The 26,110-nt window shown below is 46.0% G+C and overlaps 1 long non-coding RNA gene across 1 annotated transcript; it reads right to left on the bottom strand.

Moving 5' to 3' along the window:
- Positions 1-16,203: 16,203 nt before the first annotated feature.
- Positions 16,204-25,133, bottom strand: LOC148385847 (uncharacterized). Its single transcript, XR_015863170.1, has 3 exons — positions 24,343-25,133; positions 23,942-24,131; positions 16,204-21,004 (listed from the first exon to the last, which is right to left on the bottom strand). It is a non-coding gene; the product is annotated as an uncharacterized LOC148385847 (long non-coding RNA).
- Positions 25,134-26,110: the final 977 nt, after the last annotated feature.

Genomic DNA, 26,110 nt, shown 5'->3' with positions numbered 1-26,110 from the left:
AACGAACGGCTCCGGCGCAGAAACAAACGCGACTCACAATGACATTTCTGACATGAGCTCCTGTCTCCAGAGCCTGAAAAACACGTCACCGGCGATGATTGGAGGGACGCTCGTCTTTTCCAAAAGTGACAACTACAGGGTGTGTCAGGGTTTTCCAGATTATCTTTATCGTATCATTGTGTTGCTTTGACTTTGACTGCGACCTGTAATAAATAATATTATTTATCCCTTATTTATCCCTATCGCTTATCCCTTCCTACACAAAGTCGTAAAACACCCCTTGCTATGTTTTGACTAGAGGTCAAGGGCTTCCTCTATTCAATCCACTCTTACACCCACCCTGTTTCTCTTAATTAAAATGCTCGTGCAGGAGCCGAGAGTCAGACTTCATTCGTACAACGGATGGACTCTCCACCTGCAGGTGTCCAAAAGAACTTACTTGTCTCCCGTGTGGTTCTTGCAAAATAAGTTGGAGCGAGCGCAACTCTAACAGGGTGCATTTTGCCACTAGCTGCCTACGGACAATGACGTCGCGCTCGCGGCTCATGGTTGACGGGCTGAGCAGCCGGGCAAGTCCGTCGTTTTCAGCGCACAGCGAGTGGCAAAGGCGCTGACAAAACGGGAGCTTTGAGCTGCTGAAAACGGCAAAACAAGTCTAAAGCGTGTTCAAACGCGTGCGCACAATGCTCCTGCTTGAAAGGTCGGAATTTAAGGGGCCAATTTTTTGGATGGCGGCCGCCGGCCAAGCTTTGGACGGAAAAGGTTTCCTGGCGACAGCGAGCGAGCGCGGCGCTGCCGTACGTGCACCGAGTCGCCTGCCTGAAGACCTTGGACAAGTCGTCGATGATGTGCCGCTGCTCCACAACTTGAAGGAACTCCATTTCACCGTCCTGCTGGCCGCAACCGCGGTCCAGGTCATTGAGCGAACTAGGCCTTCTCTGTGGAACACAAATGCAGTGGACTCTGTTGGCACGCCGCCGTTGTCCGCGTCGACTTACCAAGCTTGCCATCTCCTCGTTCTCCTGGGTGACAAAGCGCACTTTGTTTTCAAGGCGACACAGCACCAGCGAGAGTTCTTCATTCTTCCTGCTCAGGCGTTTGTTTTTGTACAGGAGTGGCAGAAACTGGCTTTCTGTTTCTCTCAGTCGCTTTAGCTGCAAGCATGAAGTGCGGGATGTGAAAGACGCACAACACGCGGGCCAGAACGTATCCATTCCTTTTGCATCGGTTTGAACGGAATCGTGGCTTTGGCTCCCAATAAAAGACATCTACCAGGCAACCGACTCGCCGCGCCGCTCAACTAATAAGCAAGCGCAATGGGTGCCTCGCTGGATGGCGCGCATCAAACGTAGCGCAAACCTTCAAGCGTGCCGTCAATAAATTACCAGTTCATTGCGCTCTTCAGAAAGCAGGGCGTTTCGATCCTCCAGTTTCCTGATGACTGCGCTGAGCTCAGCGATTTTCAGATGAAACCGTCGCGTGTCCCGATCCTCCTGAGACTGAAAACGCCCCGCAACACACACACACAAGCACTCGTTCAAAGTTCAAAACTGTTTTTGTGCTACCTTCCTCCAGCAACGAACTAAGTCATGCGTACTGCAAGTGTGTGATGAGGTGGCTTACGCAATGAAGAGGATTGCTAGTAGCGGCGTTGACCCCACTTCCAGGGTAGTTTAGGCCCGCCCTTTGGGAATCCCTCAGGGCAGCGATCTGCTGCTCGGCAGCCTGAGTCTGCAGCTGAAGGCGGTGGACGTGGCCGGCCCCAGGGCTTCATCCAAAACACTAACCGCTCTGTCTTTCAGCTTGATCTCATCCGTCTGGATGTACAAACGGGGAGCGCTCAGGCAGGCGGGCAAACTCATTTGCCAGAATTGTGACAAAAACAAAGAGAGCAACCGGCCAATTTTTTTCTTGAATCGACTAGAACACCTTTGCTGTGACAAAAGCGAAGCGAGCAACCGGACATTTTCTTCTTGTGAAATAGAATAGAATAGAATGCCTTAGGTGTCATTGCACTGCAGGTATACAACGAAATTGGGAACATAGCCACGCACCGCGCATCTGATCAGTCCTACCAGTCGGCGGATCTCCCTCTCGCAGTCTCTCTTGGTTCGGCTCAGCTCCTCCCGATGCTGGTGATGAGCCGATCGGAGCTCGGCCGCTCGGGACTGCCAGGCCTGCTGGGCCGCTGCCAGGGCTTCTTCCGCGCTCCTGGTGGAGGCGACACCGCTCGGTCTCCCGACACCGCCGCGTCTCCTCCACCTCCGCCAGCAAAGCGCCCCCCCCTCCTCACCTGAGCAGACATTGCGCCACACCGGGCCGTTGAGACCGCAACGGAGCGCCGCGACGCTTACTGGGGACAAGCTACACAATACGGTAGCGGCCGCATCGAAGCCCGACGTGGCGTGCGGATAGTCAGACACGGATAGAGCGGATCACCTTGTCCATGGAGCCGTCCCTCAGGCTGAGGACCAAGGCATTCAGTCGCTGGATCTCTCCATCTTTGATTTTGATCACTCTCATCAGCTCCATTTCATGCTGCCGCAGTAATGTCTCCCTGGTAATGGCTAACTCTTTCTGCTTCTCCTCATGGAGTTTGCTTTTGAGTTCCGTCATGGCGGCGGTGGCACGGTGGTGCTCCGCCCGCAGGTCCTGACTTCTCTCTCTCTCCAGACAGCTGACCTGACATGACTTAGACTTAGACAAACTTTATTGTCATCTTGTCTGCACATGGTGCATACAAAACGAAATTCCGTTGCATACGTCTTACAACAAAGTAGTGATATTGCAGTTGAATAGAAGTAACATATCCTATGAAAATATATATATATACATATATACTATATATATATATATATATATATATATTAAAAATAAGTATAAAGTGCAGCAGTGATAATTATGCAATAGTGCAAGTAGGCAAAACAGTATTCAAGAGTGTGCAGAGGAATGCTAAACCATGTATTAAACTTCTATTTAAAGGGTTTATACAAGTTCAGTAAAGTTGGTAGTGCGAGATAGTGCAAGATAGAGGTCCGTAGTGTCATAAAGTACAGTTCTGTGAATGTGTGATGCAGAGTTCAGTTTAGAGCTCAACAGTTCTAGTGTTCAACAGTCTGATGACAGCAGGGAAAAAGCTGTTGCAGAACCTGGTGGACCTGCAGCGGATGCTGCAAACCTCTTCCCAGAGGGCAGCAGGGAGAACAGTCCATGGTGGGGGTGTGATGGGTCATTGATGATGTTACGGGCACGGGACATGCAGCGCTGAGATGAAATGTCCTGAATGGAGGGAAGAGGAGCCCCTATGATCCTCTCTGCTGTCCTCACCACTCTCCTCACGTTCTTCCAATCGGAGGCGGTGCAGCCTCCACACCACACAGAGAGACAGCTTGTCAGAATGCTCTCTATGGTGCTCCTGTAGAACGTCCTCATGATGGGTGGGGGCAGGTGGGCTCTCCTCATCCTCCGCAGGAAGTACAAGCGCTTCTGTGCCCTCTTGACCAGTGCCGTAGTGTTCATAGTCCAGGTGAGGTCTTCTGTGATGTGGACCCCCAGGAATTTGGTGGTGCTGACCACCTCCACAGCTGAGCTGTTGATGATCAGTGGAGCGTGGTGAGGCTGTTTTTTCCTGAAGTCGACGATGATCTCCTTCATCTTCTCCTCATTCAGGATCAGGCTGTTTTCTCTGCACCAGCCCACCAGCTGCTCCACCTCCTCTCTGTAGTCCAGGTCGTTGTTGTCTCTGATGAGCCCCACCACCGTTGTGTCGTCTGCTGACTTCACGATGTGATTGGTGGTGAACCTGAGGACGCAGTCGTGTGTCATCAGGGTGCACAGCAGGGGGCTCAGGACGCAGCCCTGAAGGGAGCCTGTGCTGAGGGTGATGACATCAGAGGTGTTCTGTCCGACCCGGACTGACTGAGGTCTGTTGGTGAGGAAGTCTAGCAGCCAGTTGCGAAGGGGGGTGTTGAAGCCCAGGTGTTCCAATTTTCCTACCAGATGCTGTGGGATGATGGTGTTAAACGCTGAGCTGAAGTCCAGGAACAGCCTCCGCACATGGGTGTTCTTCTCCTCCAGGTGAGCCAGGCTCAGGTGAAGAACGGAGGAGATGGCGTCCTGAGTGGAGCGGTTTTGCCGGTCGGCAAACTGGAACGGGTCAAATAATAGGGGGAGTCTGGAAACGATGTGACCTTTAAGCAGCCTTTCGAAGCACTTCATCATAACCGGAGTCAGTGCAACAGGCCGGTAATCATTAAATGAGGTGATTTGAGGTTTCTTCGGCACCGGAATGATGGAGGCAGTCTTAAAGCACGCCGGCACTGTGGCTTGGCCCAGCGAGGTGTTAAAAATGTCTGTGATGACCCCAGCCAGATGACTTGCACATTCCCTGAACACACGCCCAGGAATGTTGTCGGGGCCAGGGGCCTTACAGGGGTTGACTCTCCTCAGGGTCTTCAACACATCGGCGGAGTCAAGGCAGAGTACCTCCTCTTCCTGATGGGGGACAGTTTTAACTGCTGGAGTGCCGTTTAGTGCCTCGAACCTCCCAAAGAAGTTATTTAGACCATTTAGAAAGTCAGCATCAACTACACCCACCGGGGGGGGGGGAGGGTGAGTTGTAGTCTGTAATCGCCCGTATGCCTTGCCACATACTCCTGATGTTTTTGACGTCGTGGAAACGATCCTGAAATTTTCGACTGCGGTCTCGCTTCGCTATCCTGATGGCACGGTTCAAGTTGGCTCTCGCTGTCCTCAGTGTCTCCTTGTCGCCAGACTTGAAGGCAGAGTTCCGCGCTCGTAGCGTTTGACGTACCTCCTCAGTCATCCAGGGTCGTTGGTTGCCCCGGGTGATGATATTCTTAGTGGTGCTGACGTCCTCGGTGCATTTGTTGATGTAGGCTGACACAGTCATGGCACACGCATGTCTAATCTACATCGGGAAAACTGGGAGGGAGGGAGGCAGGCAGGGAGGCAGGCAGGGAGGCAGGCAGGGAGGCAGGCAGTGTCTGTCTGTTGAGGTTTTCACCTTGTTCTTCTCCTGCTGAAGTTCTAACTGGACGTCCATCAGTTTGGTTCTCAGCTCGTCATTGGCGGCCTGAAGGGCGTCCGTTCGCTCCGCCTTGGCCCGCCCTGCCGGAGCTCGTTTGGACATCTCTTACTCGAGTCTCGCCCGGTCGTCAGTCAGAGATCACAACATTTGTACCTGGAGAGCACAAACGCAGCGCTGTTTTCCACTGGCTTCGAACTCAACTTCAATCGGTACCGTAACTTACAACATCATAAACATAGAACTAGCTTGACTTATTCATTGAATAAATGCATTTGGTTCTTCAAAACTGCATCACGCAACATAGCGTGACCGAGACGGCCGTTATCCACCTGCGTGAAGTTATTTGGTGAAATGAATGAGATGTTTAAGACACCATCGTTCTGTCTCTATGTAGATGAAGGTAAATAATCGATTGCTGAAGGTCCAAAGGTGTTGTGATAAACAAATAAACATATTAGTGATTAGTGACATATTTGTGATAAACATATTAGGCAGGATAATCACATATGTTAACGTGACTGCCCACACTGTATTTATTTATGGTTATTTGTTAAATCGAGTACTGTTAGACATGAAATAGGAAGTGTTTAACATAAATGGAAGACGAAAGGGGTACTCACCATTGTAGCTCCTGCTGGTCAATGATACGAGCCTCTTCTTGCAGTGGAAAACATACAGCCAACAAACACCGTGGAACCTAAAGGAATGAAATTAAACATTAACATTTAGCCTCAACCAACATTCACAGATACAACGCAACGCAAACTACACAAACGTAAATCTTTTTAAACACAATGAGTTGTACTTACCGTGTACGCTCTAGACGGTCCACTTGCAAGCAGAAAATAAAGATATTTCTGTTGATAATCGTCGTGTTTGTATCCGGTGTCTCGCTCAAGGCCATTGCGCCCACAGATTTGAATTTTGGCGAGAGTTCAGCCTATTGACGTCATTTCCGCGGTGTAATACCCGCATATCTGAAACGGCAAAGTTAAGAGTAGAGTTAAATAAAGTTTTTAGTCAACGCAATAATTTACAACCGTTGACCAGTCGAAATAATCGTCGAAATTTGGCGTCTGTGGCTGGAAGCAGACGCCGAGTTCGACATTCCTCCCAAACGCCACACTCCCTCGCTTTTCAGGGCTAAAAAAAAACAGTTGTAATTACCTTGTACGCTCTAGACGGTCAAGTTGCAAGCTGAAAACAAAAATATTTGCCTTGTTAGTCATCGTGTTACTAACCGCTGTGTCTTGTTTGCCAGAACTGCCGCTTTCCTACTTCCTGTTGCAAGCCACGCCCACGGATTATAATTTTGCCGTGAGTTCCGCCTATTGACGTCATGTCCGCGTCACATGACTGCGACGTAATATTATCTAAAACTGTTTGTGCGGTATTGTGTTGTTCTGTGCGGTATTGTGTTATTCTGTGCGGCGTCGTGTTGTTCTGTGCGGCGTCGTGTTGTTCAGTGCGACGTCGTGTTGTTCAGTGCGGCATGGTGTTGTTCAGTGCGGCATGGTGTTGTTCAGTGCGGCATGGTGTTGTTCAGTGCGGCATAATGTTGTTCAGTGCGGCATAGTGTTGTTCAGTGCGGCATGGTGTTGTTCAGTGCGGCATGGTGTTGTTCAGTGCGGCATGGTGTTGTTCAGTGCGGCATAATGTTGTTCAGTGCGCCATAATGTTGTTCAGTGCGGCATGGTGTTGTTCAGTGCGGGTTGGTGTTGTTCAGTGCGGCATGGTGTTGTTCAATGCGGCATGGTGTTGTTCAGTGCGGGATGGTGTTGTTCAGTGCGGCATGGTGTTGTTCAGTGCGGCATGGTGTTGTTGAGTGCGGCATGGTGTTGTTCAGTGCGGCATGGTGTTGTTCAGTGCGGCATGGTGTTGTTCAGTGCGGCATGGTGTTGTTCAGTGCGGAATGGTGTTGTTCAGTGCGGCATGGTGTTGTTCAGTGCGGGATGGTGTTGTTCAATGCGGGATCGTGTTGTTCAGTGCGGGGTGGTGTTGTTCAGTGCAGGATGGTGTTGTTCAGTGCAGGATGGTGTTGTTCAGTGCGGCATGGTGTTGTTCAATGCAGGATCGTGTTGTTCAGTGCAGCATAATGTTGTTCAGTGCAGCATGGTGTTGTTCAGTGCGGCATGGTGTTGTTCAATGCGGCATGGTGTTGTTCAGTGCGGGATGGTGTTGTTCAGTGCGGCATGGTGTTTTTCAGTGCGGCATAATGTTGTTCAGTGCAGGATGGTGTTGTTCAGTGCGGCATGGTGTTGTTCAGTGCGACATAATGTTGTTCAGTGCGGCATAATGTTGTTCAGTGCGGCATGGTGTTGTTCAGTGCGGCATGGTGTTGTTCAGTGCGGCATGGTGTTGTTCAGTGCGGCATGGTGTTGTTCAGTGCAGGATGGTGTTGTTCAGTGCAGGATGGTGTTGTTCAATGCGGCATGGTGTTGTTCAGTGCGGGATGGTGTTGTTCAGTGCAGGATGGTGTTGTTCAGTGGGCATGGTGTTGTTCAGTGCGGAATGGTGTTGTTCAGTGCGGCATGGTGTTGTTGAGTGCGGCATGGTGTTGTTCAGTGCAGGATGGTGTTGTTCAATGCGGGATGGTGTTGTTCAGTGCAGGATGGTGTTGTTCAGTGCAGGATGGTGTTGTTCAGTGCGGCATGGTGTTGTTCAATGCGGCATGGTGTTGTTCAGTGCAGGATGGTGTTGTTCAGTGCGGCATAATGTTGTTCAGTGCGGCATGGTGTTGTTCAGTGCGGCATGGTGTTGTTCAGTGCGGCATGGTGTTGTTCAGTGCGGCATGGTGTTGTTCAGTGCGGAATGGTGTTGTTCAGTGCGGCATGGTGTTGTTCAGTGCGGCATAATGTTGTTCAGTGTGGCATAATGTTGTTCAGTGCGGGGTGGTGTTGTTCATTGCGGGATGGTGTTGTTCAGTGCGGCATGGTGTTGTTCAGTGCGGCATGGTGTTGTTCAGTGCGGGATGGTGTTGTTCAGTGCGGGATGGTGTTGTTCAGTGCGGCATGGTGTTGTTCAATGCGGCATGGTGTTGTTCAGTTCGGGATGGTGTTGTTCAGTGCGGCATGGTGTTGTTCAGTGCGGCATGGTGTTCAATGCGGGATCGTGTTGTTCAGTGCGGCATGGTGTTGTTCAGTGCGGCATGGTGTTGTTCAGTGCGGCATGGTGTTGTTCAGTGCAGCATGGTGTTGTTCATTTCGGCATAATGTTGTTCAGTGCGGCATAATGTTGTTTAGTGCGGCATGGTGTTGTTCAGTGCGGGATGGTGTTGTTCAGTGCGTTATAATGTTGTTCAGTGCGGCATGGTGTTGTTCAGTGCGGCATAATGTTGTTCAGTGCGGCATAATGTTGTTCAGTGCGGCATGGTGTTCAGTGCGGGATGGTGTTGTTCAGTGCGGGATGGTGTTGTTCAGTGCGGCATGGTGTTCAATGCGGAATGGTGTTGTTCAGTGCAGGATGGTGTTGTTCAGTGCGGCATGGTGTTGTTCAGTGCGGCATAATGTTGTTCAGTGCGGCATGGTGTTGTTCAGTGCGGCATGGTGTTGTTCAGTGCGGCATGGTGTTGTTCAGTGCGGCATAATGTTGTTCAGTGCGGCATGGTGTTGTTCAGTGCGGCATGGTGTTGTTCAGTGCGGCATAATGTTCAGTGCGGCATAATGTTGTTCAGTGCGGCATGGTGTTGTTCAGTGCGGGATGGTGTTGTTCAGTGCAGGATGGTGTTGTTCAGTGCGGCATGGTGTTCAGTGCGGGATGGTGTCTTTCAGTGCGGCATGGTGTCGTTCAGTGCGGCATGGTGTCTTTCAGTGCGGCATGGTGTCGTTCAGTGAGGCATGGTGTTGTTCAGTGCGGCATGGTGTTATTTAGTGCGGCATGGTGTTGTTCAGTGCGGGATGGTGTTGTTCAGTGCGGCATGGTGTTCAGTGCGGCATGGTGTTGTTCAGTGCGGTATCGTGTTGTTCAGTGCGGTATCGTGTTTCTCAGTGCGGTATCGTGTTGTTCAGTGCAGTATCGTTGTGTTGTTCGTATTGTGTTGTGTTGTTCGTAATGTGTTGTGTTGTTCGTATTGTGTTGTGTTGTTCATATTGTGTTGTTCATATTGTGTTGAGTTGTTCGTATTGTGTTGTGTTGTTCGTATTGTGTTGCCTTTAACACTTAGCCTCTAACACTTAGCCTCTAACACTTAGCCTCTAGCATCTAGAAGGTAAATAAATAGGAAGGAAGGACTCACCGGTGACGTCTTCGCCCACGTCCAAGCGTTGTACTTTGTATTTTCATCCTTCTGACAGTGGAAAACATAGCCAACAAACACCGTGGAACCTAAACGAATGAAAGAAAACTATCATTTGGCCACAACCAACATTCACAGATACAACACAATGTGACGTGCGGGGTTGAGGTTAAAGGTTGAGTGAAGGGCCCTCGTTTTAAACTACTTTTTTGAAAAGAATTGGGAACAAGTAAGACGTATTTAATTTATTTAATGGGAAGTAGTAAGAGCTATTGAATTTAATCTATGTATTATATTCTATTGTATTGTATTCTGTTGTATTCTTTTGGATTGTATTCACACTAACCCCACTAAAACTTCAGCCCACAAAAACTCGCCTCTGGCGCCTAGCCTCTGGCACTTAGCCTCTAACACTTAGCCTTTAACACTTAGCCTTTAACACTTAGCCTTCAACACTTAGCCTAGAAGGTGAATAAATAGGGTTAAAGGTTGAGTGAAGGGACCTCGTTTTAAACTACTTTTTTGAAAAGGAGTGGGAACAAGTAAGACGTATTTAATTTATTTAATGGGAAGTAGTAAGACTTATTAAATTTATTTAATCTACTTTTCTTCCCAGGCAAAATTTGATGTGCTGCAATTCCAAATTTCCAAAGTGAATGAAGGAATGAAGTCCTTTAAATTATGATTTTGTATAAATACTAGGCATTAACACAAAATCGACGTCACAAAATGGGCAGACTTTACTTGTTTGAAAAGGACTGGTTACAAGACAGACTTTTTTAATTTATTTAATGGGAAGAAGACTTATTTAGTTTAATTGATCTATTTTTGTTCCCTGGCAAAATTCGATTTGCTGCAATTCCAAATTTCCAAAGTGAATGAAGGAAAGAAGTCGTTTAAATTATGATTTTGTTTAAATACTAGGCATAGACACAAAATCTACGGCACAAAATGGGCAGACTTTACTTGTTTGAAGAGGACTGGTTACAAGACAGACTTTTCTGATTTATTTAATGGGAAGAAGACTTATTTAGTTTATTTAATCTATTTTTGTTCCCTGGCAAAATTGGATTTGCTGAAATTGTATTTTGCCAAATCTTGCCTTGAGACCTGATAGGAAGTATTAAACGCTTAGTTAAATCAATACAAGTTGGTAATAAGAGCGAGTAATGTTGGTTGAACCGATGAATGAAGGTTGAAAGCAATTTAAATTATGACTTTGTATAAATACTAGATATTAACAGAACATCTACTGCGCGAAATGGGCAGAGTTTACTTGTTTGAGAAGGAGTGGCTTATTCAAAACTAAGATTTATTTAATCTGTTTGTTCCCAGGCAAAATTGGATGTGATGCAATTCCAAATTTCACCACATGATGGTGCCCAATTTTGACTTCATAGGACATATTAAACACTTAGCTTGTTATTATGTTCAAGGTAATCAGATTTGTTTATTATTCTAATGGCCTCTTCAAAACTATTCTGGATTACTACTTTGGATCTATTCTACATTACTTGGCAACAACATACTCTGTAACAGATTAGGCAGTATAATCATATATGTTAACTTGAGAGTACCCACACTCAATCTACTTATCGTGATGTGTTAAATCAATTACTGTTAGACATTATTTGTCTGATAATCTACCAAATCTTTGAATTGAAGAATTTGTGATTTAATTAATAGCTTGTTCAGGGTAATCAGACTTGTATATAATTCTAATGGCCTTCTTTTGAAAACTATTCTGAATTACAACTTTGGATCTTATATTACTTTGCAACAATCTACTCGGTGACAGATTAGGCAGTATAATCACATATGTTAACTTCAGTGCCCACACTGTATTTATTTATGGTTATTTGTTAAATCAAGTACTGTTAGACATGAAATAGGAAGTGTTTAACATAAATGTTATGGCTACTCACCATTGTAGCTCGCTCCTGGTCAATGATACGAGCCTCTTCTTGCAGTGGAAAACTTGCAGCCAACAAACACCGTGGAACCTAAAGGAATGAAATTAAACATTAACATTTCGCCTCGACCAATTTTCACACGTACAACGCAACGCGGCTACACTTCTGCTATTACAAACGTAAATCTCCTTAAACACAATGAGTGTTACTTACCGTGTACGCTCTAGACGGTCCAGTTGCAAGCAGAAAATAAAGATATTTCCGTTGATAATCGTCGCTGCTCAGTGGCTCACGGCCATCGCGCCAACAGATTTGAATTTTGGCGGAGGTTCGGGCAATTACGTCATATCCGCGGCACATGACTGCGACGTAATACCCGCTTATCTGAAACGGCAGTTAAAAGTAGAGTTACATCAAGTTTTCTTGGAACCTAAACGAATGAAAGAAAACTATCATTTGGCCACAACCAACATTCACAGATACAACACAACGTGCGGGGTTGAGGTTAAAGATTGAGTGAAGGGCCCTCGTTTTAAACTACTGTTTTGAAAAGGAGTGGGAACAAGTAAGACGTATTTAATTTATTTAATGGGAAGTAGTAAGACTTATTAAATTTATTTAATCTACTTTTCTTCCCAGGCAAAATTTGATGTGCTGCAATTCCAAATTTCCAAAGTGAATGAAGGAATGAAGTCCTTTAAATTATGATTTTGTATAAATACTAGGCATTAACACAAAATCGACGGCACAAAATGGGCAGACTTTACTTGTTTGAAAAGGACTGGTTACAAGACAGACTTTTTTAATTTATTTAATGGGAAGAAGACTTATTTAGTTTAATTGATCTATTTTTGTTCCCTGGCAAAATTCGATTTGCTGCAATTCCAAATTTCCAAAGTGAATGAAGGAAAGAAGTCGTTTAAATTATGATTTTGTTTAAATACTAGGCATAGACACAAAATCTACGGCACAAAATGGGCAGACTTTACTTGTTTGAAGAGGACTGGTTACAAGACAGACTTTTCTGATTTATTTAATGGGAAGAAGACTTATTTAGTTTATTTAATCTATTTTTGTTCCCTGGCAAAATTGGATTTGCTGAAACTGTATTTTGCCAAATCTTGCCTTGAGACCTGATAGGAAGTATTAAACGCTTAGTTAAATCAATACAAGTTGGTAATAAGAGCGAGTAATGTTGGTTGAACCGATGAATGAAGGTTGAAAGCAATTTAAATTATGACTTTGTATAAATACTAGATATTAACAGAACATCTACTGCGCGAAATGGGCAGAGTTTACTTGTTTGAGAAGGAGTGGCTTATTCAAAACTAAGATTTATTTAATCTGTTTGTTCCCAGGCAAAATTGGATGTGATGCAATTCCAAATTTCACCACATGATGGTGCCCAATTTTGACTTCATAGGACATATTAAACACTTAGCTTGTTATTATGTTCAAGGTAATCAGATTTGTTTATTATTCTAATGGCCTCTTCAAAACTATTCTGGATTACTACTTTGGATCTATTCTACATTACTTGGCAACAACATACTCTGTAACAGATTAGGCAGTATAATCAAATATGCTAACTTGAGAGTGCCCACACTCAATCTACTTATCGTGATGTGTTAAATCAATTACTGTTAGACATTATTTGTCTGATAATCTACCAAATCTTTGAATTGAAGAATTTGTGATTTAATTAATAGCTTGTTCAGGGTAATCAGACTTGTATATAATTCTAATGGCCTTCTTTTGAAAACTATTCTGAATTACAACTTTGGATCTTATATTACTTTGCAACAATCTACTCGGTGACAGATTAGGCAGTATAATCACATATGTTAACTTCAGTGCCCACACTGTATTTATTTATGGTTATTTGTTAAATCAAGTACTGTTAGACATGAAATAGGAAGTGTTTAACATAAATGTTATGGCTACTCACCATTGTAGCTCGCTCCTGGTCAATGATATGAGCCTCTTCTTGCAGTGGAAAACTTGCAGCCAACAAACACCGTGGAACCTAAAGGAATGAAATTAAACATTAACATTTCGCCTGGACCAACATTCACACGTACAACGCAACGCGGCTACACTTCTGCTATTACAAACGTAAATCTCCTTAAACACAACGAGTGTTACTTACCGTGTACGCTCTAGGCAAAATTGGATGTGATGCAATTCCAAATCTATCTGAAACGGCAGTTAAAAGTAGAGTTACATCAAGTTTTCTTTTTTAATCAACACAATCATTTACAACCGTTGACCAGAAAGAATCGTCGAAATTCGACGTCCCCCACAAACGCCACGCTCACTCGCTTTTCAGGGCAACAAAAGTACTTCTTTTTAAAAACGATGAGTTGTACTTACCGTGTACGCTCTGGACGGTCCAGTTGCAAGCAGAAAATAAAAATATTTCTCTTGTTAGTCGTATGTTACCATCCGCCGTGTCTTTGTCAACATCGCCGCCATTTTCCTACTTCCTGCTGCGAGCCACGCCCACGGATTTAAATTTGGGCGGAAGCTCTTTCCATTGGCGTCGTTTTCGCGTATAGCAAATCCGATTGGTTGGGAAGGGGGCACGGTTATGCAGCCGAGGGGTCCTGTGATCGGTGGGATGTAAAGTAGGCGTCGACGTCACGTCCGCGTCACGTGACCACGACGTGGCAGACGTCCTATAGCAACCGCTGTTTTGTTTAGTAGACTTACAGTTGTTATGCATTGACATAATGGCGCACACACCAAATAGATTTAAATAAATTAAATAGTTCTTCTGCCCACTCTCTTTTAAACAAGTTAACTCTCCCCGCGGATTTGAATTCCGGCGAAAGTTACGCCCATCGACGTCACGTATGTCACGTGACCACGACGTGGCAGATGTCATATAGCAACCGCTGTTTTGTTTAGTAGATTTACAGTTGTTATGCATTGGCATAATGGTGTGCACTCAAAATAGATTTAAATAAATTAAATATTTCTTCTGCCCACTCCCTTTTAAACAAGTTAACTCTGCCCACGTCCATTGACGTCTTGTCTGCGTCACGTGACCACGACGTAGCGACGTCATATAGTAACCGCTGTTTTGATCAGTAGACTTAGTTATTATGCGTTGACATAATGGCGCACTGGTTAGCATGGCCACCTCTTAAGCATGATGTTGCGGGTTCGACGCCTGATCAATGTTAGCATGGAGTGAGCTGAAGTGCATGGCGCTGAAGATTTGAATCTTTGAAATGCGCTGAGGTCTGACATATCAGGCAGAATGGTTTGCCATCACGTTCAACAAAAAATAGAAACTTTCCCACTCTGATTAAAACGTCCTGTGTTCATCTACGTATTTTCGTTTTGCTGTGCATCTTTTCCCTGCCATTTCGAGAGCCCAATTGACACTCATAGTTTAAAGAAATGTGTTTGCCCATCCTACTTTGTGGAATTTCACCACATGCGCTTATGACCAAAATACCAAATTGAACTCAAGTGAAGCCAACACGCACAACCCCCCCCACACACACACACACACACACACACACACACACAAATGTTGATATGAACATAAAAGAGCCGCATGCGGTTCGGGAGTTGCGGCTTGGCCAAACCTGTACTATACAACTTTATTTGTATAAAATTTTCACAACAGCTGTCACACAAACAAAGCGGGAAAAACCGAAGACGTGCGTGTTCCGCCCACGCTGGATTTATTTGCACCTTTGAAAAGACACCGTATTGCCGCAGATGTGGCAAAGAGTACTTTTGGGCATCTGAGACGGAAGGATGTCCAAAGCATCATGTCACCTGCTCTGGTAGGCATGGTGGTGGGACGTTGAGGTCAACCGCTTTGGGGTTGGCTGAATCTTTGATCGCAGGATGCCACACACTTGAAGACAGAAGCAGAAAAGCAGAGCTAAATGCAAAATGTACTCACCGGTGACTCCAATTTTTTTCCCCCCTGAAGAAACAGCTGGACGGGTGGCCCCGGCTGGCCAGTGGGACTCTTGTTATTCTGACCCTTTTTAGTGCGCGTTTGGGGCAACAACCGTTTTTTGTGGCGCTCTCTTCTGGTTCAAAAGTGCCCTGCATGTGAATTTGCTTTTCCTGCCTTCTGATTGGATGAGCGCCGGTGTGACGCGGTGCCTCTGTCACCGTGGCGGGGGGTATACGTTGGCATCGGAGCGTCTGCCAACGTCTGAGACCGGCTGGCAGTGTATCGGAGGTGTCGAGTGCGGTGCCGCTGGAGCTCACTCACCAGCTGGTGTTAGGGCCACAGAATGAAGGCCAAGGAGAAGAATAGAAAGAGAAACAGAAACTTCTCCTCCAATTGTTTGATTTGTCTCTTCTGAGCTTCGATGAATTCTTTCAGCTCTTTGTTCCTCTAGGACGGACAAATGGAAAGTGGCATTCAAAAGCCAGTAAGCGTGCAAGTAAGTGCCGGGCTGGCTTTGGGCCCTTACCTGTTGCGCGCTGTGCAGCAGATCCATTCTCTCTTGGAGGATGCAAGCGTCGCGCTCCCTCAACTCGCACATCAGGGCTCGCTTCCATTGGTCCACGGCGCTCCTAAGCTCTTCTCTCTGATCCGCCGTCAGCACGTCATTCACGCCAGCGTGGCTGGCTTTTTCGCCGTCCGTGGCGGGGCAGTCCCGCTGCGGTAGCGCCTCGTACAACATGGCCTCCAGCTCCAGGATCCTCTGGGCCGCAATCCTCGTCCATCAGTGGTCCGGCGGGAGATTTGAGGGAGGCTTACCTTATGAGCCTGGTCCATGGAACACTTCCTGAAGTCCAACTCTTCATCCAGGTAGCCCTTCTGCTTGCAGAACATAGAAGAGCCCAAAGGCACAGCGTCAACAAGCTTCTTTCAGCGCAAAGCCTTCCAAAAGTCACATTTGAGCCGCCGAGTCTCGTGGAGTGCGAACATAAGGAGTTCGACATACACTTACGGCGTTATAGCCCAGGATGTCCAGCTTCTTCATCAGATCACTGATGACGATGTCCGGGGGAAAGGCGTGTGGTATATGGTTTTTTCTGCTTCGCTGGTCTTCAAAAAACACTCGGTGATCGGTGGCTGTTTCCCGACGAATGAGCACTTCAGGGACCACGGCTGATTGGGAAAAGATTTTATTTAACCGATGTCAGAGTGAAGTCTTTCCAAAAAGTTGAGTGGCCCAAGGCATGGATGTAAAAAAGCCCTCCCCCCCCAAAAGGGGGAGCGAGCGAGAGCGAGCGAACCCGCGCTAGAGCGAGCCCTGGGACCAACGAACGACCCCTGCTCGAACCAACCCCCCCTCTTGTCAGGCCCGTAGCTTTTATACCTGACAAGAAGCTGATGTCACGGCTTGGGGTAACAGCTGTAGTTTTCAATCTACTAGTTTACTTCAGTCCTAAAAAGGAGATCTTGACCAGCGCTGTTGGTGATGGACAACAACAGCCACTTTCCCTTATTATAGGATTGCACACATTGCTGAAACTGAATTCTCCCTGGTCACGGACAACTGGCCCTTCTATCTTCTACCAAGTACTTATACATTACTGAAACTAAAGCTTTTCTGTACAGCAAATATAGTTTGATAGTCTTACTGCTACTAGTGGATCATCTAATGCAACATACAGATACGCCTAAAGTTCAAAATTCACTTCATTCCCCCCTTCGGGACGTTACAAATGTCCCGAAAACAGTTTAACAAAAGATGACATCGGTAAACAACCAAAAAAATCTTATCCCAACCAAATTTTTTATGGTCACGTCTACAATTTGGCCTATACCTGCACAGCCTAAATTATGCTCGAGGCATGCTACTTAAGGTTACTTTAACTAGGAAAACTCAAACTATTTAGTTAGCCAATTGCTCCCTGACAACAATCTGAGGCCTCTCGGGAACCACAAGTAAAGAAAATTAAAGTTCACATTATACAGACGACGGTACCACCCCCCTTAGGTAATACCCCTACAACGGTGACAAAATGCGAAGTAATAAATTTGGTGTGGCCCGTTAGAAGCGTCAAAAAGTTGCCGGCCCTTCCTCAAGAAAAAACCTCGCCAGTCTAATGACAAGGAAAAAGAGGAAGGCCCTTTCTACCATCCCCAGTGGTTCCCTTCACCTGGTGTCAATCAGGTGTAAGGAGCCCTGGCACATTACAATCCACAAAACAGTATGAGCTCACAAAACAGTATGGAAATAAAATGACCTGTCCACCGACCGCTAAACAGTCAAACTGCATTATCATGATGTTAATATGTGATGAATTAAAGTAATGCAGCATGTGGTCATTTGATAAAGTAATGAAGGACATAATATTGACGCCATATCACAGCATATTGCGAAGTTGAAACTCTCTTAGTTTTGCTCCCTTGCATATGTATGTTTCTGTCGATGCAAATCCAGTCCACTGAATGCTCAGTAGTGAACCGCGCTGGTATCACTGCCCAGGGCCTGCTGTCCATCCAAGATTTTTATGTCCACTTCACCGTCCTCAGAGTCTCTTCCCAGGCCCCAGTCAGCGTCCAGGAGTTCTGCAATAATTGGTAGCTACTGCCAGTATTGAACAATGGCAACAGCACAAAACCTTGAGTTGCAATGAAAAAAGTAGCAATGCCCAGCGTAGGCCGGAAGTCCTCCTGCCCCCCTTTGGTCACCCCTAGTAAACGACATTTCCCTAAGCAGTCGTCAGCAAACAATTCTTCTCCTCTGGGGTTGTTTGGGGCACCGAGACGATTGGTGGTCATCGTCTCATCGAAGTACTCAATAGAACCTCCGAGCGCTCCCGGCATCTACTCCTATGATCCAGAGGCCCACGTGATCCTTAAAACACACAAACACACAAACAAACAAACAAACAAACAAACAACCAAACACTCCTCCTGGGGGTTATGAATTATTCCCCTTATTTCTCGTCTTGCTGTCAGTCTCGCAAGATTTCTCTTGTAGCAGAGTAACTGCTAGCCGTTCAAGTTAGCCTTTCCTGCTGCAGCTGTCACTGTCTGAAGTCCTGTCAATCACGTCTCAGCAATCACTCTTTCCCAGTCCAAATACTAATTTTCTCTCCAAATTTCCTCTTTGATTTAGGTTTTTTTTTCAATATCGTCAAATTGGTATCAGTCTCGTCAGTTTTGTCCAACCAATTTGTGTATGTACCTTATCTTCGTCGAAATGTGTTCTTAAATACTTTCCCTTTAATAGCAGCTTTAATGCATTCATGTGTTAAGAAATTTTCCCTATTCCTTGTTTCTGATCCAATTTCCTATTTTATTTAATTACCTTCCAAACATTTGTTGTCTATTGTGCTGCAGTCTAATCCCTATTAGCTTTAGGATTTGTCATCATTCATGCTTTTCCGTTGATAGACCTTAACCCTTACTGTCGCTAGATTGTTACCACGCTTTGCTTCCATTCCAGATTGTTATCTCCCATTAGCTTTGCTTTCGAGATTCTTCTTCTGCTCCTTCCATCACTGCCTGTTGAATTCTGGCCCGTCCTGTTAAAGCCTCAAAAACAAGTGAATCCGAAAAAAACATTGAATGTCACAATTAAATTTTATACCTACTTACTCATTCAAACGTAACCCCACCCCCCTTTGACACATTCACCCAATGCGTCATTAGGCATCCAAAAAGGAACCGGCAAATGTCCTACCACATCATCATATGTCTTGCAGCCAGTCCTGTCGAACCTTGCACTCATCCAGGACCGTCATCCCCAAGTTCCTGAAAATTGACTGTGCACCTCACACTCGGCAATACCAACAACGGACACTTGTACTCACAAAACTATACAGGCATCGAGTATCTACTAAATGAAAATAGACACACAATGAATCATGGTGCACGGGGATTCCGTCCTGAAAATCATCAATCATCATAAAAATCAAAAGGGTTAGGGTTAACATTTTCACGTGAATTCAACCTAAACTTTCCAAGACTGCAATCGACAGCCTGCAAAAGTAATACAAGTTATAAAACAACCAGCAATCTGCTCCTCGGCTGGCGGTTGATGCTGCAATAAGTCAAGTGACACACAGAAACAAAGCAAAGCTCGCACTTGCCACAAGCAAGCTTAAGTTTCAAATGTATGCTTGTCATTTACATAGTCTGTCACCCTGTCGGGTGAGTCCAGGTTTGTCATGTCATATCGTCCATCGTCCTAATGTTTGATATTAGTCCTGTCTTGTCCATCCATGTTGCTGAATTCAAAGTCAAAGTCAAAGTCAGCTTTATTGTCAATTTCTCCACATGCCAAAGACACACAAAGAAACCGAAATTTCGTTCCCCCCTTTCCCACGGTGACAAGACATGGCTCACAACAGACAACAAGTAAACAAGTACAACAAAAGTACTTAAAAGTACTTTTACAAAAGTACAAAAGTAAAATTCGGCCTTCTCCATGAACTATTTTGCTGTTCACGGTGCCTCTGATTAGCCATCAGCTGTTAGTCATCACTCTTGGGTGTTCCCGTCTCAGGTGAGAGGAATCTTACCCTCAACTGTGACCCTTTCATACCAACTCCAAAATACTTTGGCCTTTCACACTGCTCCCAACACATACACTCATTCCTAACCACACAAATGCCACTCCATTTGATTCTATCACTCATACCACAACAAACAAATTTAGTATGTGTAAGTGAGCAGGCAATCAGTGAATACTAACAATAACCCTTCATTTCCGTATGTTCTCCCCAATTAAATATTTCCTACATTCGTACCTCACCTTTACCGTAAAATTGCCAAATAAATGCCCTCATTGTACTATGTAGAACGACAATAAAGATTTTCTGATTCTGATGATTCCGATTAAAAATTCAGTCATTTCCACTGTTGAGCATGTTCATAGGTGAGCATGGTGAAAGAAGCAGCCTCAGATGGTTCCTAAATAATTTTGTCCTAATCCATCGTTCTGATCGAGCAGCTGGATAAAGATACTCCAACAGTCTACTCCACCACGTTATTTTCACTTTGCCATATTAAGGCATTTGTTATTCGAGTCCTATCACATTTGTCATCGCGTTCACTATCACTTGGTGTGAATCTTCGTATTAGTAGTAGCAGTATTATTCTTAACTGTCAAAAGTTTTCATGGCTGTTATTCCTTGATTTTATCGGACTTGTTTGACACCAGAATTTCCCCGTGAGGTGTGATTAACTTCTAATTTATTAATTAGCTCCATTGAACAATCTAATCACCTCTTGACTGCATCCTAATGGGTCTTAATGCCCTATGTTCCCTTCTCCAAAGTGTCAATGACTAAATGTCTAATCGTTAAGCTGGATGGGCTAAATGTGATTCTACTCTTATTTCTTACAGTTTTAACCTATCCGTTTTATCCAAATTTAATCTCCGACTATGATGCTTTTCCTTTTTCTGTAACACTACACATTTTGCTCCTTATTTCTTTATACGTCTTTATTTATCAAGACTCCTCAGTTGTGTCAAACTCAGTGTCCAAGCAAGCTTCCCTCCACTCTGACCCAAGCTCCACCAGTTTTGGTAACGTCTCAGCAGCTTGATGCATCTTTCAGGTCTCATGTGTCTTTCGCCGCACCTCATTGTCAAGTTGTTGTCTTTGGTTGTACTCTCAGAGTCAACTCATCTCTCACTCTTGGATGAGTCCATTTTCAACTGAGTCCATTCTCATCTTGTGAGTTCCTTCGTTCTTTGTACTGCGTTGTGCTCCCCCCAGCACAAATATAGTCCTTCTTTGCTCTTGCGAAGGTCAAAGGTGCCTCAGAGCCATGCACCGTTTTCTTGTTGTTCTCAGCTGTCGGTGGAGTCTCGGGATCGAGTTTCAGAGTAACTGATGACCACTGAAAGAGACAGACTGGGATACCAAACTTAAATATCATCTCCCAATATGCCATTAATTTCATAGTGCCTTTTGTTAATCAAACTTCAAATTCTACTATTATCGACGATGTAATACACTTGAGAAAGACGGCGCCTTTCCTTCATGTACTCTCGGATGTACTGTGATGGACCTAATTTGAACCATTGTAAATTGGCAGATTACCCCAAACTTAAATTGCCAGTCTTAACTGTGATTTCTCTCAATTATACTGCAATTTCCAGAAGCTCATTCTATTTTCAGGCTACATTCTATTGTTTATTTTTCCTAACTTTGATTTTATGCCATCCTCTTCATTACCTTTCCTGATTTGAGCCTTCAATTTCTGATAAAGTTTCCAAATTGTGCATAGTATCATCTCCATTTTGACTTAAGTATCAATGGTGTTATGCTCACTTTACAGATATTACTGAACTATCTTGAATCTTTAAATTCACTGCCACTACATTGAAAGCCATTTCTCAGCTGTTCACTTTCCCCATGCTCCTGTTAGGCTCCTCTATTCAAATCTAGGATGTGATTTTCATCTGAATTTCTTACTTTTGGACTTCTAAATCGCTCCTATCGCTAATTTATTTGTACCGAGTAGACTTTTACAAGGGTATTAAGAGAACCAACAGATTACTTCCAAATCCAATATCTCCTCGTTGGCATCTCCTCCTCTAATTTGGACTTACTGCTTTTGACCTGTGAGTCTTGTTACATAGGCGCTGGTCGCCCTTGTCGAGCCAAAATTTATGAGCGGGCTCTCCGTGAGTACGATGCAGTTCTATGTCTAAATCCAGAGAATTCCTTTAATTCTAGCTGGCACTGTGGCCCTCACTTGATACCTCTCTTGCGCTCATAAATTAGTCTTCACCTGTTAGCCGGCTGTTAAACATTCATTCTAAGTTCAGTCTGTGTCTCTTTGTCCTGGAGCCAATGGATGTATCCGCTGTGTCGGGTTTTTTATGTAAACAGAAAATCTGAAATGTTAATGACACACTCCTCTCGACATACCTACATACTCATCTATATTGGTGTCGTATGGCTTAACATATGCATGCTTCTTGTTTCTCTTGTTAGACAGCTATGGGACATTAATTATCATGGGTTGCAGTTAGCTCAGTACCTCCACTGTTGGTCATGCATTCTTTTGCCCCTCTCGCTACCAGCAAGGTAGGCCCCAAAATGGGCACAACTCTGGCCCCGCGCCCCGCCCCCACGTCACCCACACGAGGAGTACCTAGCCTTAAAACACGGTGGGCAGGTACAGGTTGGCCACTCCCTGTCCCGCCCCCGAAGCCAGATTCCTCTCCCCGAGCGGGCACCGCAGGCGGGCACGCACCCCAGAGCACCGAGAAGCACACTATCCTATCCATTCCATTTGTTTCTTCTACAAGCACTCACACGCACTCAAGAGCACACACACACTTACTCACGATTGCGCACACGCGCACACACGCACGCTCACATACACACATCCATGGGTACCCACACACACACACACACACACACACACACACACACAGGGATCCCACACGTCTCTGCACGCGCAGACAATCACAAACAGACGCCGTTGAGCGATAAACGCTCACGCACAAACATAGAAGACAGAGCAGGATTCGAATCCATTCCACGTTTTGCTGTTTGCCAACTGCGGCTATGCAGTTTGGTGTTTAACAGTGCAGATATGCACTGACAAATACGCACGTCTTACTTAACTTTCGTTTCGTTTCGTTTCTAATAGCGCTTTATATTTTCCCCTTTATTTTCTGCAGAATTTAACTTAAGTGTGCACACAAATTACTTTTTTCCCAAGGTATACCAATCCTTGCACTCCGAGGCCTCATTGCCACGTTTTCCCTTTTTCACACAGAGGGATTTCCTATGCACACACAATGCCGTCCAGCACCTATTTCCCAAACGCGGTCTGTACAGGCTCAAATTTATCAAACTTTGACAGATGTGTATGCTATTATGACACGTCCCCATAGAGGAATCGAACCGCAAGCAGATCATATCAGCTTAATCAATATTCAAGAACCGCCAGTCCTTTTAAGTTTTACCTGGGGGCCTCTTACACCAGCATTTAAATTGATAAGCCTTATAACTCACATACACCTCTAATTCGATCAGTGCCCAAACGACGTGGCTTCGCGCGCATCATTCTCTTCGGCCCACAGGTCCCTGACCTGGCCGGATATTTCCTCCATCCACTCCCACGGTACGGATGCCAAGGTTGCGCTCGTTCCTTTTGGCCAAACGCGGTCGACGCAACCTCCCTTTTGCGTTGGACTTTGGCAGAGACTAGCACAACCACCGAACATCTCGACAATCGCACTTGGCGCTTGCAGTGTCCCGGCTTGCCCCAGGAATGTCCGTCTGGGAGCTAGATGGTGTGGGTTATCTCTTGTCACAACATAATTCAATCGTACCCGTGTTTCCGCCACAATCACACAGCTAAAATTTCGATCCTCCGCCGGACCATTGAAACGACTAATTTCCACGTCCACGTTTTATGGGACTTCCTACTATTTTCTTCTCGTGACAGCCGACCAGCGTTGTTCTCGACAACCTGTCCTGTTTCACATTCGCCCTCCCTGGAGCGTTTATTTCTTCTCGTTTATCATTCTCACCAGACATGTCATTCATACAATTCCCAAAACGTTTTGTTACTGTTCCCTTTTTATTTATTGTTTTTTATTTATTTTCCTGTTTTTATTTTACTTTTCTTTCGCTGTCTCTATTTGGGGCCACTCCCCCTTCAAAAGTCGCATTATGACGGCTTTTGACTAGGAGAGACAATTTTCCCTGGAGCCCGCCGTGGCCCCCTCAGATCCGTTTAACTGTCCTCCGTGCGGGGGACAACGCTCCCTCCCCCCCTTTCCAAGAGCGAGCATGCTGCGGCGACTTTGAGTGCAAGCAACTCACCTCAAAACAAGTTGTCGGCTGGCCGCTGGATGCTCGCGGAGAGAGCGGACGGGACGGTCCCCTGGAGAACACGAATCCTGTTCGTGACGCCAAAAATGTGGTATATGGTTTTTTCTGCTTCGCTGGTCTTCAAAAAACACTCGGTGATCGGTGGCTGTTTCCCGACGAATGAGCACTTCAGGGACCACGGCTGATTGGGAAAAGATTTTATTTAACCGATGTCAGAGTGAAGTCTTTCCAAAAAGTTGAGTGGCCCAAGGCATGGATGTAAAAAAGCCCTCCCCCCCCAAAAGGGGGAGCGAGCGAGAGCGAGCGAACCCGCGCTAGAGCGAGCCCTGGGACCAACGAACGACCCCTGCTCGAACCAACCCCCCCTCTTGTCAGGCCCGTAGCTTTTATACCTGACAAGAAGCTGATGTCACGGCTTGGGGTAACAGCTGTAGTTTTCAATCTACTAGTTTACTTCAGTCCTAAAAAGGAGATCTTGACCAGCGCTGTTGGTGATGGACAACAACAGCCACTTTCCCTTATTATAGGATTGCACACATTGCTGAAACTGAATTCTCCCTGGTCACGGACAACTGGCCCTTCTATCTTCTACCAAGTACTTATACATTACTGAAACTAAAGCTTTTCTGTACAGCAAATATAGTTTGATAGTCTTACTGCTACTAGTGGATCATCTAATGCAACATACAGATACGCCTAAAGTTCAAAATTCACTTCAGGCGCAAGGAGCAATGTAAGGTGTTCTGGGACCTCGGGTTAAGGTTAGGGTTGCGAGGGACGCCTTACGTACGCTCACGCCCTCGGCCTCGCAGTAGATCTGCAAAGGGCTGGGAAACGGACTTGCAGAAACTTTAAGACGGGGGAGCGCCACTCCCTCTCCTGAAAGGCAGAGGCATGCATCCGTCCGTCCGTCCGTCCGTCCGTCACATCTCTGGCCTCAACACGCTTGTGCGAGTCTTCCCACCTCCAGCTCCAGGATGCGGAACTCAAGCAGTTCGTTTTGGTCTCGGATATCCTGGATGTGCTCTTTCAGACGCGCTTCTTCCGCCTCCATCCGCCTGACCTGAAAAGACAGTCAGACCTCATCTGCGGGGCTTCCCGACGGGTGTGACGCCAAGCGACTCCGCCCAGCGCCTTTCTTTCCGTCACCTTTTCGGCCAACTGCTGATTGCTCTGACGCAGCAGCTGCTTCTCCTCCACCCACTTGACATTCTAGAAGAGACAAACGCGTGGACAGCTTTGGAATGTTGTGTCATTTTCATCCACAAATTCTTTGGTTGACTGGAAAATGACATTTGCTTTTCTCCGCATTTTCCCAGCCACATTCGGGGGGGGGTTGGTCCAGTAATGCCAGACGAATGAGTGACTGAAGAATGTAGCTATTTTGTCTGAGAAAAAGGTGTGCTCATTGATGAGCTTACCTGTCCTTGTTGCTTCAGCGCTGACTCCAGATCTGCTACTCTGCTTTGATAGTGACCCATTTCTACCATCAGCTTTTCTCTGGTCTGAAAGGAGGAGGAGGGAGGCTCCTCCTCCTCCTTTCAGACCAGAGAACACCCGAGGCTGGGTGAGAACGGGGAGGCTGCGACCCGGCCGGGGGTTGCGGGAAGGGGCGCCACCTTGATCTCCTTCTCGGCGTCGTAGTCCCCTTCGCTGGTCTGGGCTAGCAGAGCGTAGGCTCGTTGCAGCGCTTGATATTCTTGCGTCAGCTGGCGGTAGCGAAGCTCCGCCTCTTCATGCACACACCAATGCAACACAGCACTAGTACCAGAATCAGTCAGACCGGCGACAAAGCACCCGCGACGCAAAGACGAGTCCGATTCCAGGCTGAAGAGGAATGTTTGGTGCCAATACGCTGGCAGAAATGGCGGGCTACCTCTTCGGGTTCCGTGTCGGGGGTTCTGTCGGTGTGAAAAGACAAGGACGGTCCGTCCGAGTCCACCAACACGTCTTCGTCGTAGCCGTAAAATGTTTCGATGACCTGCGGGCGCGGAAGCAAACATCTCTCTGAACAAACTGAAGCGACACCTCACGATGAATCGACGAGAGGAACGATAGCGAGAAAAAGGCCATTTCATCTTGCGCAACACCAAGCAGCCGCAAACAAACAGACTCACCTTGCAGGACCTCACGCTTTGTTCCTCCTCAGAGATTCTCGAC

The sequence above is a fragment of the Syngnathus floridae genome, chromosome 15 (genome assembly GCF_059516105.1).
Source record: "Syngnathus floridae isolate MCC-2025c chromosome 15, RoL_Sflo_1.0, whole genome shotgun sequence".
NCBI lineage: Eukaryota > Metazoa > Chordata > Actinopteri > Syngnathiformes > Syngnathidae > Syngnathus > Syngnathus floridae.
The sequence above is the reverse complement of the archived record's forward strand: the minus strand, read 5'-3'. Positions and strand labels throughout refer to the sequence as shown.